Source organism: Hylobates moloch, unplaced genomic scaffold (genome assembly GCF_009828535.3).
Source record: "Hylobates moloch isolate HMO894 unplaced genomic scaffold, HMol_V3 SCAFFOLD_2, whole genome shotgun sequence".
NCBI classification, from domain to species: domain Eukaryota; kingdom Metazoa; phylum Chordata; class Mammalia; order Primates; family Hylobatidae; genus Hylobates; species Hylobates moloch.
Window position 1 is genome coordinate 68,401,376 of NW_026652277.1, and position 12,429 is coordinate 68,413,804.

Here is a 12,429-nt window from a genome sequence, read left to right on the forward strand (position 1 = left end):
AGCAGGGGTCCCAGCTCCTTCCTCGTTGGAGCTGCCACGGAGGCACCTAAAGCGCCCCCAGTCTTCACCAGCATTCCAGGAGGTTTTTGATATAAACGGTGGACTCTTCCTCAGTCTTTCTGCGAAGTGCTCTGCAAACTCAACTTGAAAGCCTCTCTTCCCAGGAACACTGGCCTCTCCAACGCAGACATGGAAGTTGCTTTCACTTTTTAACTGAATGTGTAACACTGCAGCCTGCATTATTCTGCATGTCACATTGTGGTTCTTTTGTGTTCTTTTTCTTAGCATAAATCCAGGGATTTACAGGGTTGCTGACTGAAAGCCAGCAGTTCAGTTCATAATCCCATTAGCAATGTAAAGAACTCATTCTCAACAGACTCTTACAAGGATAATTATTGCAAATTTTTTTTGAAAATTAAATGACCACAAAATTGGGGGGCGGGGAGGAGAGTGGGGAAACATCCTCCAATCCAGAAAAACCTAGCACTGCTTTTTGGCCTCTCCTTAGTGTATTATAGACACGTGGAGCATTTTTTTTCCCCTCAAAGGTCATATGTTGACCTGACAGTTGTTTAAAAAACAATGAAAAATCTTTACAGCAGAGTTTTCCTAAATATTTTTGTCTTTGTTCCATCCTAAGAGATGCAGTTTACATGACCCATCTGTTTTCTTGAAAAGGAAACAAATGCAGAGTGCACTCTATTTCCTATTGTATTTAATTTCTTTCTTTCTTTCTTTCTTTTCTTTTCTTTCTTTTTCTTTCTTTTTTTTTTTTGAGATGAAGTCTCCCTGTGTCACCTAGTTTGGAGTGCAGCAGTGAGATTTTGGCTCACTGCAACCTCTGCCTCCCAGCTTCAAGCAATCTTTCTGCCTCAGCCTCCTGAGTAGCTGGTATTACAGGCATGCACCAACATGCCCAGCTAATTTTTGTATTTTTACTAGAGACAGGGTTTCACCGTGTTGCCCAGGCTGATCTCGAACTCCTGACCTTAAGTGATCCACTTGCCTCGGCCTCCAAAACTGTTGGGATTACAGGTGTGAGCCACTATACCCGGTCCTGATTTCCTTTTTATTAATTCACTGGTCAAGAGCCACTAAATTGGTTCCATGATCTAGTATGACGATCTGTCATAGTTTTAGATTCTCCAGAAGCTTACTCTGAGACAAGGATTCCCGTGCAAGTAGGCCACCTGAGAAGCCACATCAGGACACACAGATTGAGGGTTGGGGAAGGCAGGTGAGCAAGCAGGAAGGGAAGACAGCCAATAAAGGTGCTTATCTCCGCAGCCAGAAGAAGCCCTCAGGCTCTACAAACTGTGTGTGTGTGTAGGGCATGTGGGTGGGCAGTGGCAGCAGCTGTACACTAAGAGCTGTCACCTACAGTGTGTGAAGGTCCTGCATCAGAGCCAACAGTGAGAATGCATGCATGCGCCACAGCAGAGTCCCTTTGAGGAACCTCCTCACTGCCCAGCAAGCAAAGAAAACAAGCAAGTTTCTGGTCACTGAAAGGGGAACCCGAGCTCTGTGATAGCGCCAGTCGAGCTGGAGGACCTGAAGACAAGAAGAGATGTTAGAAAAAAGGCAGGTGAATGGAGCCTTTAAAGAGTAAGTTGACAACTCCACCCTTCCAATAACAGATATACTGTCACCTGTTCAGCTTCAGTTTTAGTGAGGTGGAGAGGCTGGATGTGGAGATGGAGATATTTTTACTTCTTCCTGTTTAACTGGTGCCTTTTGTTGCTTTTTCTTGCTTAATTGCCCTGGTTAGAACCTCCAGTATAATGTTGAACAGAAGAGGTGAGTGGACACCCTTGTCCCAGTGCTCACCTTAGAGGGAAAGTTGTTAGTTTTTCACCATTAAGTGTGAAGTTAGCTGTGGGCATTTCATAGACAGTCTTATCAGGTTGAGGAAATTCCTTTCTATTCTGTTGATTGAGTGTTTTTTATCATGAAGTGGTGTTGAATTTTCTTTTCTTTTCTTTTTCTTTTGAGATGGAGTCTCGCTCTGTTGCCCAGGCTGGAGTGCAGTGGCGCAATCTTGGCTCACTGCAACCTCCACCTCCCGGGTTCAAGCCATTCTCCTGCCTCAGCCTCCCGAGTAGCTGGGATTACAGGCACATGCCACCACGCTCAGCTAATTTTTGTATTTTTAGGAGAGACTGGGTTTCACCATGTTGGTCAGGCTGGTCTCGAACTCTTGACCTTGTGATCCACCCGCCTCAGCCTTCCTAGAGTGCTGGAATTACAGGTGTGAGCCATCACGCCTGACAGAGAGTACATTTTAAATGTTCTTGCCTCAAAAATGATAAGTATGTGAGGTAAAGGATATGTTAGTTAGCTTAATCTAGTCATTCCACAATACATACATATATAAAATCATCATGTACACTGTAAATATACACAATTTTTTGTCAATTAAATTTTTTTTAATGTTTAAAAAGAATCATTCCTGCTTTCTGACAGCACCCAATCCATAGCAACCTCCTGCTTCCTTAGACCTCCCCCTAAATTACTCAACCAAAGTCCAAATCCTATAATAGGCTCTTTCTAACACCCCCTTACTAAGACCCCCATAGTTCCATATGGTGTCTATCCTCCCTTGCTACAATGAGTGATAAACTCAACTTATTCAACTACAGGTGCATTCCTGTGATCTTTGGCTGAAGGATAATGATGCAAGAGATATATGCCCCCCTCCCTCCTACACTACTTCAGCTCAATATTCCCCCAGCCCACAGGACACTCCCAAACCCTTTGCTGATGGGTCCTTGTACTTGGCGGGCACCCTTCTTGGTGGAGTATCTCTAAGACTACTCAGTCTGGCAAGTTTCTTGACATCTGTGGGAAACCTGTGGTGCTGTGCAGCCTGCCCCTGTGAAGTCCCTGTATGTCCAGCCAGCACAGGGCCAGAAGCCAGCCTGCCTATTCAGGAGACATCTAACTGGACAACGGAATGCTTGTCTCTTTTTCTTGCAGACATCACAGATCTCTTGGCTCTGTTACCCTTGTCTTCTTAAGAGTTGGGGGGTGGGCAGTGATTAAGGGGAGGAGAAACCTGCTTTCTCCAGTAAGCTCTCACCCCAAACCTGTTTATATGTGCCTGTATGTGTCGGGGGGTGGGGGGATGGTGTGTGGGGCTTGTGGTGCTTGTGGCAGGGACATGTAGCATTGAGGAGCATTCTGGTTCAATTTTTTTTTTTTTGAGACAAGGTCTTGCTCTGTCACCTAGGCTAGAGTGCAGTGGTACAATCATAGCTCACTGCAGCCTCAAATTCCTGGGCCCAAGCGATCCCCCTATTCAGCCTCCTAAATAACCGAGATTACAGGTGCATACCACCATACCTGACTATTAATTATTTTTCTTTGCTTTTGTAGAGACAGAGTCTCATTATATTTCTTAGGCTGGTCTCCAACTCCTGATGTCAAGTGATCCTCCTGCCTTGGCCCCCCAAAGTGCTGGGATTATACGCATGAGCCACCACACCTGGCCCTGGTCCAATTCTTGGTGGCTCTGCTTTAGAATGTGGGGACACGTAGCACCTATAGTTTTAGGTTGTAGATCCTAGTGCCATTTTTTAGGCAAGGGAAGAGTTATTCTATTCAACAGTCTGTTACAATAGTTATCTATCATCTTTATTATTTCATTTTCTTTCTCCTTTCTCTCCTTCATTGTTATCACCATTAGTAAGTCAGAGATTGTCAGGTGATGGGGTAGGGTGTATCTGATCACCCAAGCTCAGATAAACAGTGCATGAAAAGGGGCTAAGCCAGTGGAAACCACTGTGGCACATTCCAGCTGCCACAAGAAGTTCAGCTTAGCTGAAGCAAGGTGAGTATGTGGAGAAGTGGGGAGAAATGAGTCTGGAGAGAGGGCAGATGACAGATGATGAAGGGCCTTGCATACTGCACCCAGAGCTTTGGACTGCATCTTATAGATGACTGTGAGCTGTTGAGGGGTGCAGGGGAGAGGCAAGGTCAGGTTGTGGTGTTGGAAGGTCATTACAGAAGTAAGAGGGAAATGGATCATAACAGGGACAGACTTGAAGAAGGAATGCAGTTTCCACAATGCAGGGGCTACTGTCAGCCTATGCTGTGTCTTTATGGTAATTAAAAAAAACCACCTCCACTGGGCAGATGCAGCACTGAGGGTTCAAGACTTGGCAAGCAGGTGGTTGCTTTGTGTGAAGAAAAAGGTGTCCCTTTCTCCGATGAAGCAGACCCAGTCCACACGAAGATGCGTGGCCCAGCAGGTGGAGAACTGAATTGTAGTCTCCCTTGCTCCCTAGGCTGGGTGCCCTTGTGCAGTATGCAAACTGCATGTCCCTACGGGGGAGCATGGCCTCATGCTAATAGTGTGTCTGGTACAGAATTGGCAATCAATTAAAATTTTTTTTCTTTTTTTTTTTTTTTGAGACAGTGTTTTGCTCTTGTCACCCAGGCAGTGGTGAAATCTCATCTCACTGCAACTTCTGCCTCCCGGGTTCAAGCGATTCTCCTGCCTCAGCCTCCTGAGTAGCTGGGGTTACAGGTGCCCACCACCATGCCTGGCTAATTTTTGTATTTTTAGTAGAGATGGGGTTTCACCATGTTGGCCAAGCTGGTCTCGAACTCCTGAGCTCAGGTGATCCACCCACCTCAGCCTCCCTGATGGTATTACAAGCATGAGCCACGGCGCCCGGCCGATTAAAAAATTCTAAAAGTAAATGGACCAAAGGGAAAATCAGTTGGCAGCTCCTACTGCCAACTACTACTACCATCCAGATAGGAATTAGCAAGGGCCTGAAGTCAACTGTGGCAATGGGAGTCGAAGTAGAGACAGTATCATTTGCCTATGCCTGGACTCTTGTGAGTGAAAGGGAGCACTGTTCGTGATTATGCTGGGACAATGGGCATAAATCAAGACTGTCCTGGACAATAGGGACATATTGTTACCTGAAACAGAGGTGAAGAGATGGACAAGAGATCTTAAAGAAGTAGAATCTGCAGGTCTTGTAAAGAAACTGACTGGAGGAAAGTCAGGAGAAACCCCAGCATTTCTCCCATGGGAGACTCGGTGCCAGTCTCTGCCACAGCTGGTTTCTGTTGTGGGAAGAGGTTGAGCTTGGTTTTGGACTTGTTCTTTACAAATCAAGACTGCCCTTTGTGGACAGTTCTGGAGAGGAAGGAAGGGGGCTCCCTAGCGACCATATCACATTGTATCGGAGGCATTGCAGGGCATTTGGCTGAAAGTAAGCCCTTGAGGTGAAGTCCCTCAATGATAACATCTCACTGTGTAATAAAGGACAGAAACTTATTTCTTATCAGTATTCTGCATCTCATCTCTTAAAAGAGGTACTGTCATGCAGGAAAATAGCTAATGATATAACTGAAAAGGCATTAATAGCCCATAAAATTCAGTATTAGAGACACAGAACTTGAAGGACTCACTAGAGGTCATTTAAAGCCAGGTGACTCTGGATCCATTAGCCCTGATCCTAAGTCATCGGGGGCACAAAACTATCTAAAGAACCCTCAGAAATCATCAAGGAAGATTGTTTTTTGTGTGGTCAGTCTTGTGTTCTGCTCTGTTATTTAACTGCCTTTCACATCAGGAAGATTTGAGGTCACTGAATAATAGCCAACTTCCAAATATACACAGTTGAAAAGAAAATTTAGATTTTAAACTATGATCCTGACTATATTGCATATATCATGAGAGGCTTTTAAACCCAGAATAGCCTCATTTCGTGTCTTAAAATTCATTATCTTAACACTTTAACTTTGCATTAACACAGATTTTTACATTTACATGTCCCTGTAAAATAAATTAGAAAACATTTCTTTTTGTGACAACAGTAGAAAAAAATGTCTTTGGGTTATTCCATAATTAGGCTTCATCTTTCTTTTGTTATGGGGAAATGATATGATCATTTGGTGGCAAATAATGCAGTGCCCCATATTAATCTCCCAGTGGCCCGATTTCATAATTCACCTTGGCGAAGTAGACAAATAAAAAATAAAAATCTCTCCTCATCATCGTAAGAGGCTTGGGAGAAAGTCAAATCAGGAAAAATAAAATATTTTCCGTGGTTTTTTCACAGACTTCACTATGAATAAAACTTTGTGCCCAGGAAGGAGTTTCTTGGGTGTTTTTGAATGTTTAGGAGGATATTTACCCTGCAAGCATTGATTTCTTTCCTTCTGAACAGATGATCAGCTGGGATGTTAAGATGTTAACAACATTTCTTTCATGGATGCTAGTTTTTTTTATTTTGTTTTAGCTTGTTAAGATGTTAGAATAACAACATTCCTGTCACTGATGCTAAAGATTCACGTTTTTAAGAAAGAGTCACTGATCACATGAATGACATAGATGTTGCTTTATCTGCCTCTGCAGTGCAGCTACCTGACTGGTGTCAGCCTCTTAGGTGAACAACAAGCGAATTTCAATATTGTCAGAGTCTATAGCCGTCAAGCTTCAGCTCTAACTTCCTTAATGCTAAGCCACTTCCCTCTGTAGTTCCTTCTCATAACATCATTGCTTATTAGTAATGCTTGCTTTAAAAGAGAAATGTGGATGTGTCAGAATAGAGGAAATCCTGGAAAACTTTAAGTCCCTCTTCTTTTTGATTCTTGTTGAGTGGCATTCTCTCAGGTCATTTGAGTATATTCCCATGCCTTATTGAGAAATAGCATTTTTAGGTTTTCCCTAAGGTTCAAAGGTTAACTATTTGTCCTCATGTTACATAAGATTGGGTCCTGGAAGCTCATGTGACACAGTAGAGATGGTGATTGGCTTGAATGTCAAGGTCTTCAGGAGCAGGGCAGGTTCCCTGTGGCGTTCTTACAGCAGGGCAAGTGATTTGGGAATGAGATATTCAAGAGACAGGAGGGAAGATACAATTTCAAGAGGAAGGAATGAGTGTCTTTGGGCTGCAGTAAAATCTCTAGCGTTCTGTGTGTGGTTCCTGAATTCAGGAAGGAATGGGGCAGGTTAGGGCATAGCTGAGGAGTATAGTGGGGGCTTGCATGGCCTCAAAGGGTCAGAAGTAGACCCAACTGAAGGTCCTGTTATCCTGGTAGATCTTCAGTGAGAGGTTTAGGAGGGGCTATGTGGTGGCAATGATGCCTGTGTAGGAAAACCTCCTGTCTCTTTAGCCATTGAAATGAAGAGATGGACATCCAGAGGTCTAGGAAAATTGGCTTAATGCAAGAAAGCAACACTTTCCAGCTTTATGTGCCTCTCAGAACTCATGTTGCTAAATCTTTTTGGGTCACTTGCAAACAAAATTGGCAATTCGATACCAATTGTGTTTGCAAGAAGAGGATGATTTGTGACTGAATGAAAGCTATTCTCGGGCATAAGGCCGAGCATGGTGGCTTACACCTGTAATCCCAGCACTTTGGGAGGCCAAGGCAGGTGGATCACCTGAGGTCAGGAGTTCGAGACCAGCTTTGCCAACATGGTGAAACCCAGTCTCTACTAAAAATACAAAAATTAGCCGGGCGTGGTGGCACGCACCTGTAGTCCCGGCTACTTGAGAGGCTGAGGCAGGAGAATTGCTTGAACCCTAGAGGTGGAGGTTGTAGCGAGCAGAGATTACACCACTGCACTCCAGCCTGGGTGACAGAGTGAGATTCTGTCTCAAAAAAATAAAAAAGTATTCCTAGGTGTAAATGCACCAAAACAATTAGAACATACATCATTCTTAATCTGGGCCTCTTGCAGAAGCTCTGGTCAATCGAGGGTTTATACTCAGATAAATATCATTGACCTATCACGCCCCGTTTAATGAGAAGAATGCCAGACTTCTCATAATTCTTCATAAAGCCATTACCGACCTGCCCTCTGTGTGCCTCACTCAGTCCCTATCTTTGACCTCCTGATGTGCCGAGTTGAATGACTTTCTGTCTCCCAGAAAAGCCATCCTCTTTAGATGTCTCACATGTGATTTCTTCTTTCTGGAATTCCTTGGAAAGACTGAGCTTTTACCTCATCGCAAGCCTCTGTTTTCTTTAAGAATAGAGCCTTGCCTCCTCTGCCCACTTCCCTTCTGGGAGTTGTCTTGCTATTGAGCTCCAGCCAAGTCTGGAATCCTGTCTGACGCCACTCGTCTCTGCGTAGACGTCTGCCCGGTGTCTGCCCCGGAAGTGCAGCTCCCTCTCTCTGAGCCTCTCTGGGTTTGGTTGCTGTCTTGGACTGCTTTCACTTGTCCCTGTTGTATTCTCCACAAACATGTCCACATGCCAGGCTGAGCTCTCTCTCCCACTGCTGTAGCGGGCTCGTCCCACAGAGCTTTCTTCCTCCCGGTGAGCCCCTCGCATCCTAGCTTCAGGCCTTTCCCAGCCCATCTGGCCACCCACTGCCTTTGCCAAGCCCTTTCTCTTTCCCTGAGGGCTTTTAGGGTAGGAAGAAAAATAAACTCTGTGACTGGATTCATTTGGAATTCGGCTGTCAGAATCATGTTCTCTTCTTTTGGGGTCTATTTAAAAAGCATCCAGCGCCCATGGGAAGCAAAAACCCTTCCCAAAGGGCTAAGGCAATCTGCTCTGACCCCCGGAGCATCCTTCCTCATCCTCCACATCTCAGAGCAGACATCGGTCTCTGCTGGAAGAGTCTTTCTAACCTTCAGGTCTCACAGAGGTCTCCCATGCCCCTCACTCAGTGCATTCTCCATTTTAGCTTTACTGCACTGTATATAACCACCAGATCTCAAGGACAATGACTAGCTTTAAAAACTGATTTGCCATTGCTGTATCTCTAGCACTCAGCTCAATAGGTGCATGAGTGAATGAATGAATGAATGAATGATTTCTCTGCACATCTTCCACTGATTAGCTCTCTGTTGCCTAAGACATCTCAGTTACCATTCATTCTTCAGACTTTGTTTTTTATTCCTTTCTTCTCTTATTCCAGTTTCTAGCACTTATTAGCTATATGACCTTGGGTAAGTGACTTAACCTCTTTGTGCCTCAGTTTTATCTGTAACATGGAGTAATAGTATTACCCATCTCATGAGGTTGTGGGGAGATTGAATGGAGCAGTGCTTGGTACATAATAAACTCTCAATAAATATGATGATTGAATTATTTCCTGTGCTTTCCTTGATGTTTTCACAGGATTATTAACCATGATTTTGTTAAAATTGACTAATAGAATAAAATAATTACTCGTTGCAACTTCTGTTGCTCTCTTGCTAAGTTGAGGAGAATTATAGTTTTATTTTCCTTTTCCTCTGCTCCTCCACTTGATCCCTCCCGTATTTTTGGAGGGACTCAGGCTTTTGGGTGGGGAGGGGGTGACTAGTTCCTCCTAGGGCTGAATTACTTTGCAGGTAACACTTGGAATATTAGAGATACCTAATGTTGGACTTAAGTTTGAAAATCTTTCAATAGTTTTATAAGGTCAAAACAAACTTTTTAAAAGCAACCCTATGTGAACACTGATAAAGTTAAAATGATGACTGAGAAAAAGTGGTGTCAACTTAAATAACAGAGAGATGCCATCTAAAAGAAATAATATTTACTTGGGAACAGGCATTGCAATAGGAATACACGTGCCAATAGGAATACATGTGAACTATGTGCATATTCAGGAAGGTAAAAGAAGACAATGGCTTTTAAAGGAAAATGAGAGGGTTGCATAGTTGTTTTGAGATAATTATCCTGGGTTATAAGGATCAATAACAAGAGTGGTGCCCGTTCAAGGTTGGACACATCTTCTGGGCAGATGTTCTTGCTGAAGTATTGTTTTCATATAAGATTGTGATGGTCTTTGTGCAAGGTTGTGGTTTTTGCAGAATCTTCAGTCATAGTTCTTGTTATTAGGCATTTGTGTGTGATAACCTTCTTTTCATGGCCTTCTCTGGCTTCTTTTGTTAGGGTTTTTAACACAAGTGACTCCATTTTGATTCCAACAACTTTCACAGTAGAAACTTGTCTGTGTAGGGCTGGTCATTCCAGCCCAACTTGCAAAGACTTTCAAGCTGGACCTCCGTGCGTCCGCTAATGGGGAGTCTGTGGGAGGATAGTACCTCTTGAAGAGTGCAGCCTCCTGTGTGCCCATGGGGTTCTTCATGAAGAGTTTCATGGTTGCTGCTTCAGGACTTACTGAGATTTGGGAGTTCTCCTTTCTTGTTCTTTTAAAATAAGCAATAAGTCAAAGGGTTTTTTGACTTCCTTTTTTTGTTTTTTTTTCTGGGACAGAGTCTTGCTATGTCACCCAGGCTGGAGTGCAATGGCATGATCTCAGCTCACTGCAACCTCCACCTCCTGGGGTTCAAGTGATTTTCCTGCCTCAGCCTCCTGAGTAGCTGTTTACAGTTGTGTGCCACCATGTCTGGCTAATTTTTGTATTTTTGGTAGAGGCGGGGTTTCATCATGTTGGCCAGGCTGGCCTTGGCCTCCCAAAGTGCTGGGATTACAGGTGTGAGCCACTGCACCCAGGCTTGACCGCTTTATAAATTCTCTATCTCAAAGAATAGTAAATAGTATTTGAATACTAACCACACTAGTTTTAGCCCTGTGGTGGTTAATTTTATGTGTCAACTTGATTGAGCTAAGAGATGCCCAGATAGCTGGTAAAGCATTATTTCTGGGTGTCTATGAGGCTGTTTCTGGAAGAGATTAGCATTTGAATCAGTAGACTGAGTACAGAAGATCTTCCTCACTAATATGGGTAGGCATCATCCGATCCTCTGAGGGATAAAATAGAACAAGGAGGCAGATGAAAGGTAAATTCTCTTTTGCTCTGTTTTGAGCTGGGATATCCATCTGGCCTTTGGACAATGGAGTGCCTAGTTTTTGGGCCTTTGGACTCTGGGACTTAAACTGATTACTGCACCCCCTTCCCACCTGCTGTCCAACCTCCTCCAGGTTCTCATACCTTCTGCTTCAGTTTTGCCATCAGCTCCGTCCCCTGGTCCTCTGGTCTTTGGACTCTGACTGCATTACGCCACCAGTTTTTCTGGGTCTCTTGCTGGCAGACTGCATATCATGGGACTTCTTGGCCTCCATAATCACATGAGCCAATTGTCCTAATAAACCAACTGTCCTCTTTATCTCTCCATCTCTATCTCTATCTCTCTGTATCTCTATCTCTCTCTTATCTCCACCTATATCTCTCTTATTGGTTCTGTTTCTTTGGCGAACCCTGACTAATCCAAGCCCTCTGATGATAAGATACATTTTTTGTTTTTCAAAAGTGGTTCTGGTCCTTCACTTTAAAGGGCAAAGTGGACCTATGTCCACTTTGGTTCTGCTCACAAGCAGGGGCTGATTCCAACAGGCTGGGGTAAGGCTGTTTTATCCATCTTTATTATCTTCCATGGAGCAGAAGTGATGGCAGTTATCACTATCCAGTCTGCATTTATTCACCCCATTTGAAGCAGGTTTATGGCAAGTCTGCCTTTGCTCTATAGGAACAACAGTAAACAGCTGACTGGCCCAATTTTTTGGGAGATGAGTGTCTCCTACGAATCTCAAAAGCATTGCATGTTCTACCTGTTGCAGCATTTGTCTTTTTGGAAAAAGTGCCTGCAGATTTCAGTGTCACTTGCTTGATATTCATAGATTCTTACTCTCTTCTCTTCCAGGAAAATAAAGTATTGTTAATTTTATGGTGAGTATCAGGGAGGTTGTAGGAATTTGATCAAGCAGAACCATGATAAGAAAAGCCAACAGATGCTTTGGAAATTCCTTATCATTCTGGCCTTAATAATGGAAGGAATGACAGTTTTATTCGTTTTCTTAACAAATTACTACAGAGTTTGCTTAACAAATTACTACAAAGTTTGCAGCTTGTAGGCTTGACTGGGTTCTCTGCTTAGGCTGAAATGAAAGTGTGGGCTGGGTTGGGCTTTTATTTGGTGGCTCTGGGAAGAATTAACTTCTAAGATCATTCAGGTTTTTGGCAGAATTCAGTTCCTTGTGGTTGTAGGACTGAGTTCCCTGCTTTCTTGCTGGATGTTGTTGGACAGCTCTCTGGTCCTCCTTGCACATGGCCCCTCCATCTTCAAAGCCAGCAATATGGCATATTCAGTCTTTCTAGTGCTTCAGATCTCTCTGACTTCCTCTTCTGCTACTACCCAGAGAAAATTGTGCTTTCCAGGGGTTCATGTGATTAGAGAAGACTTACTTGGATCATTTCCCTTTTGATGAATTCAGAGTCTACTGATCAGTAATAATGTAATTATTTTTGCAAAATCCCTTTTGACAGGTAATGTAACATAGCCACAGACATGATATTACATCCTATTCATAGTCCTGGCGATTAGGGCAGGAAATCTTGGGTGGTCAGTTTAGAGTTCTGCCCACCACAGTTGTCAAATATTGTTTTCTCAAATTAACTCTTTGCTGAAACTGAGCTCTGGGATTTCCCTTGCTTGTTTTTGTTTGCCTGTGAACCATACAGTTTGTTATCTATGCTATATATTTTTTTTTTTTTTAAGA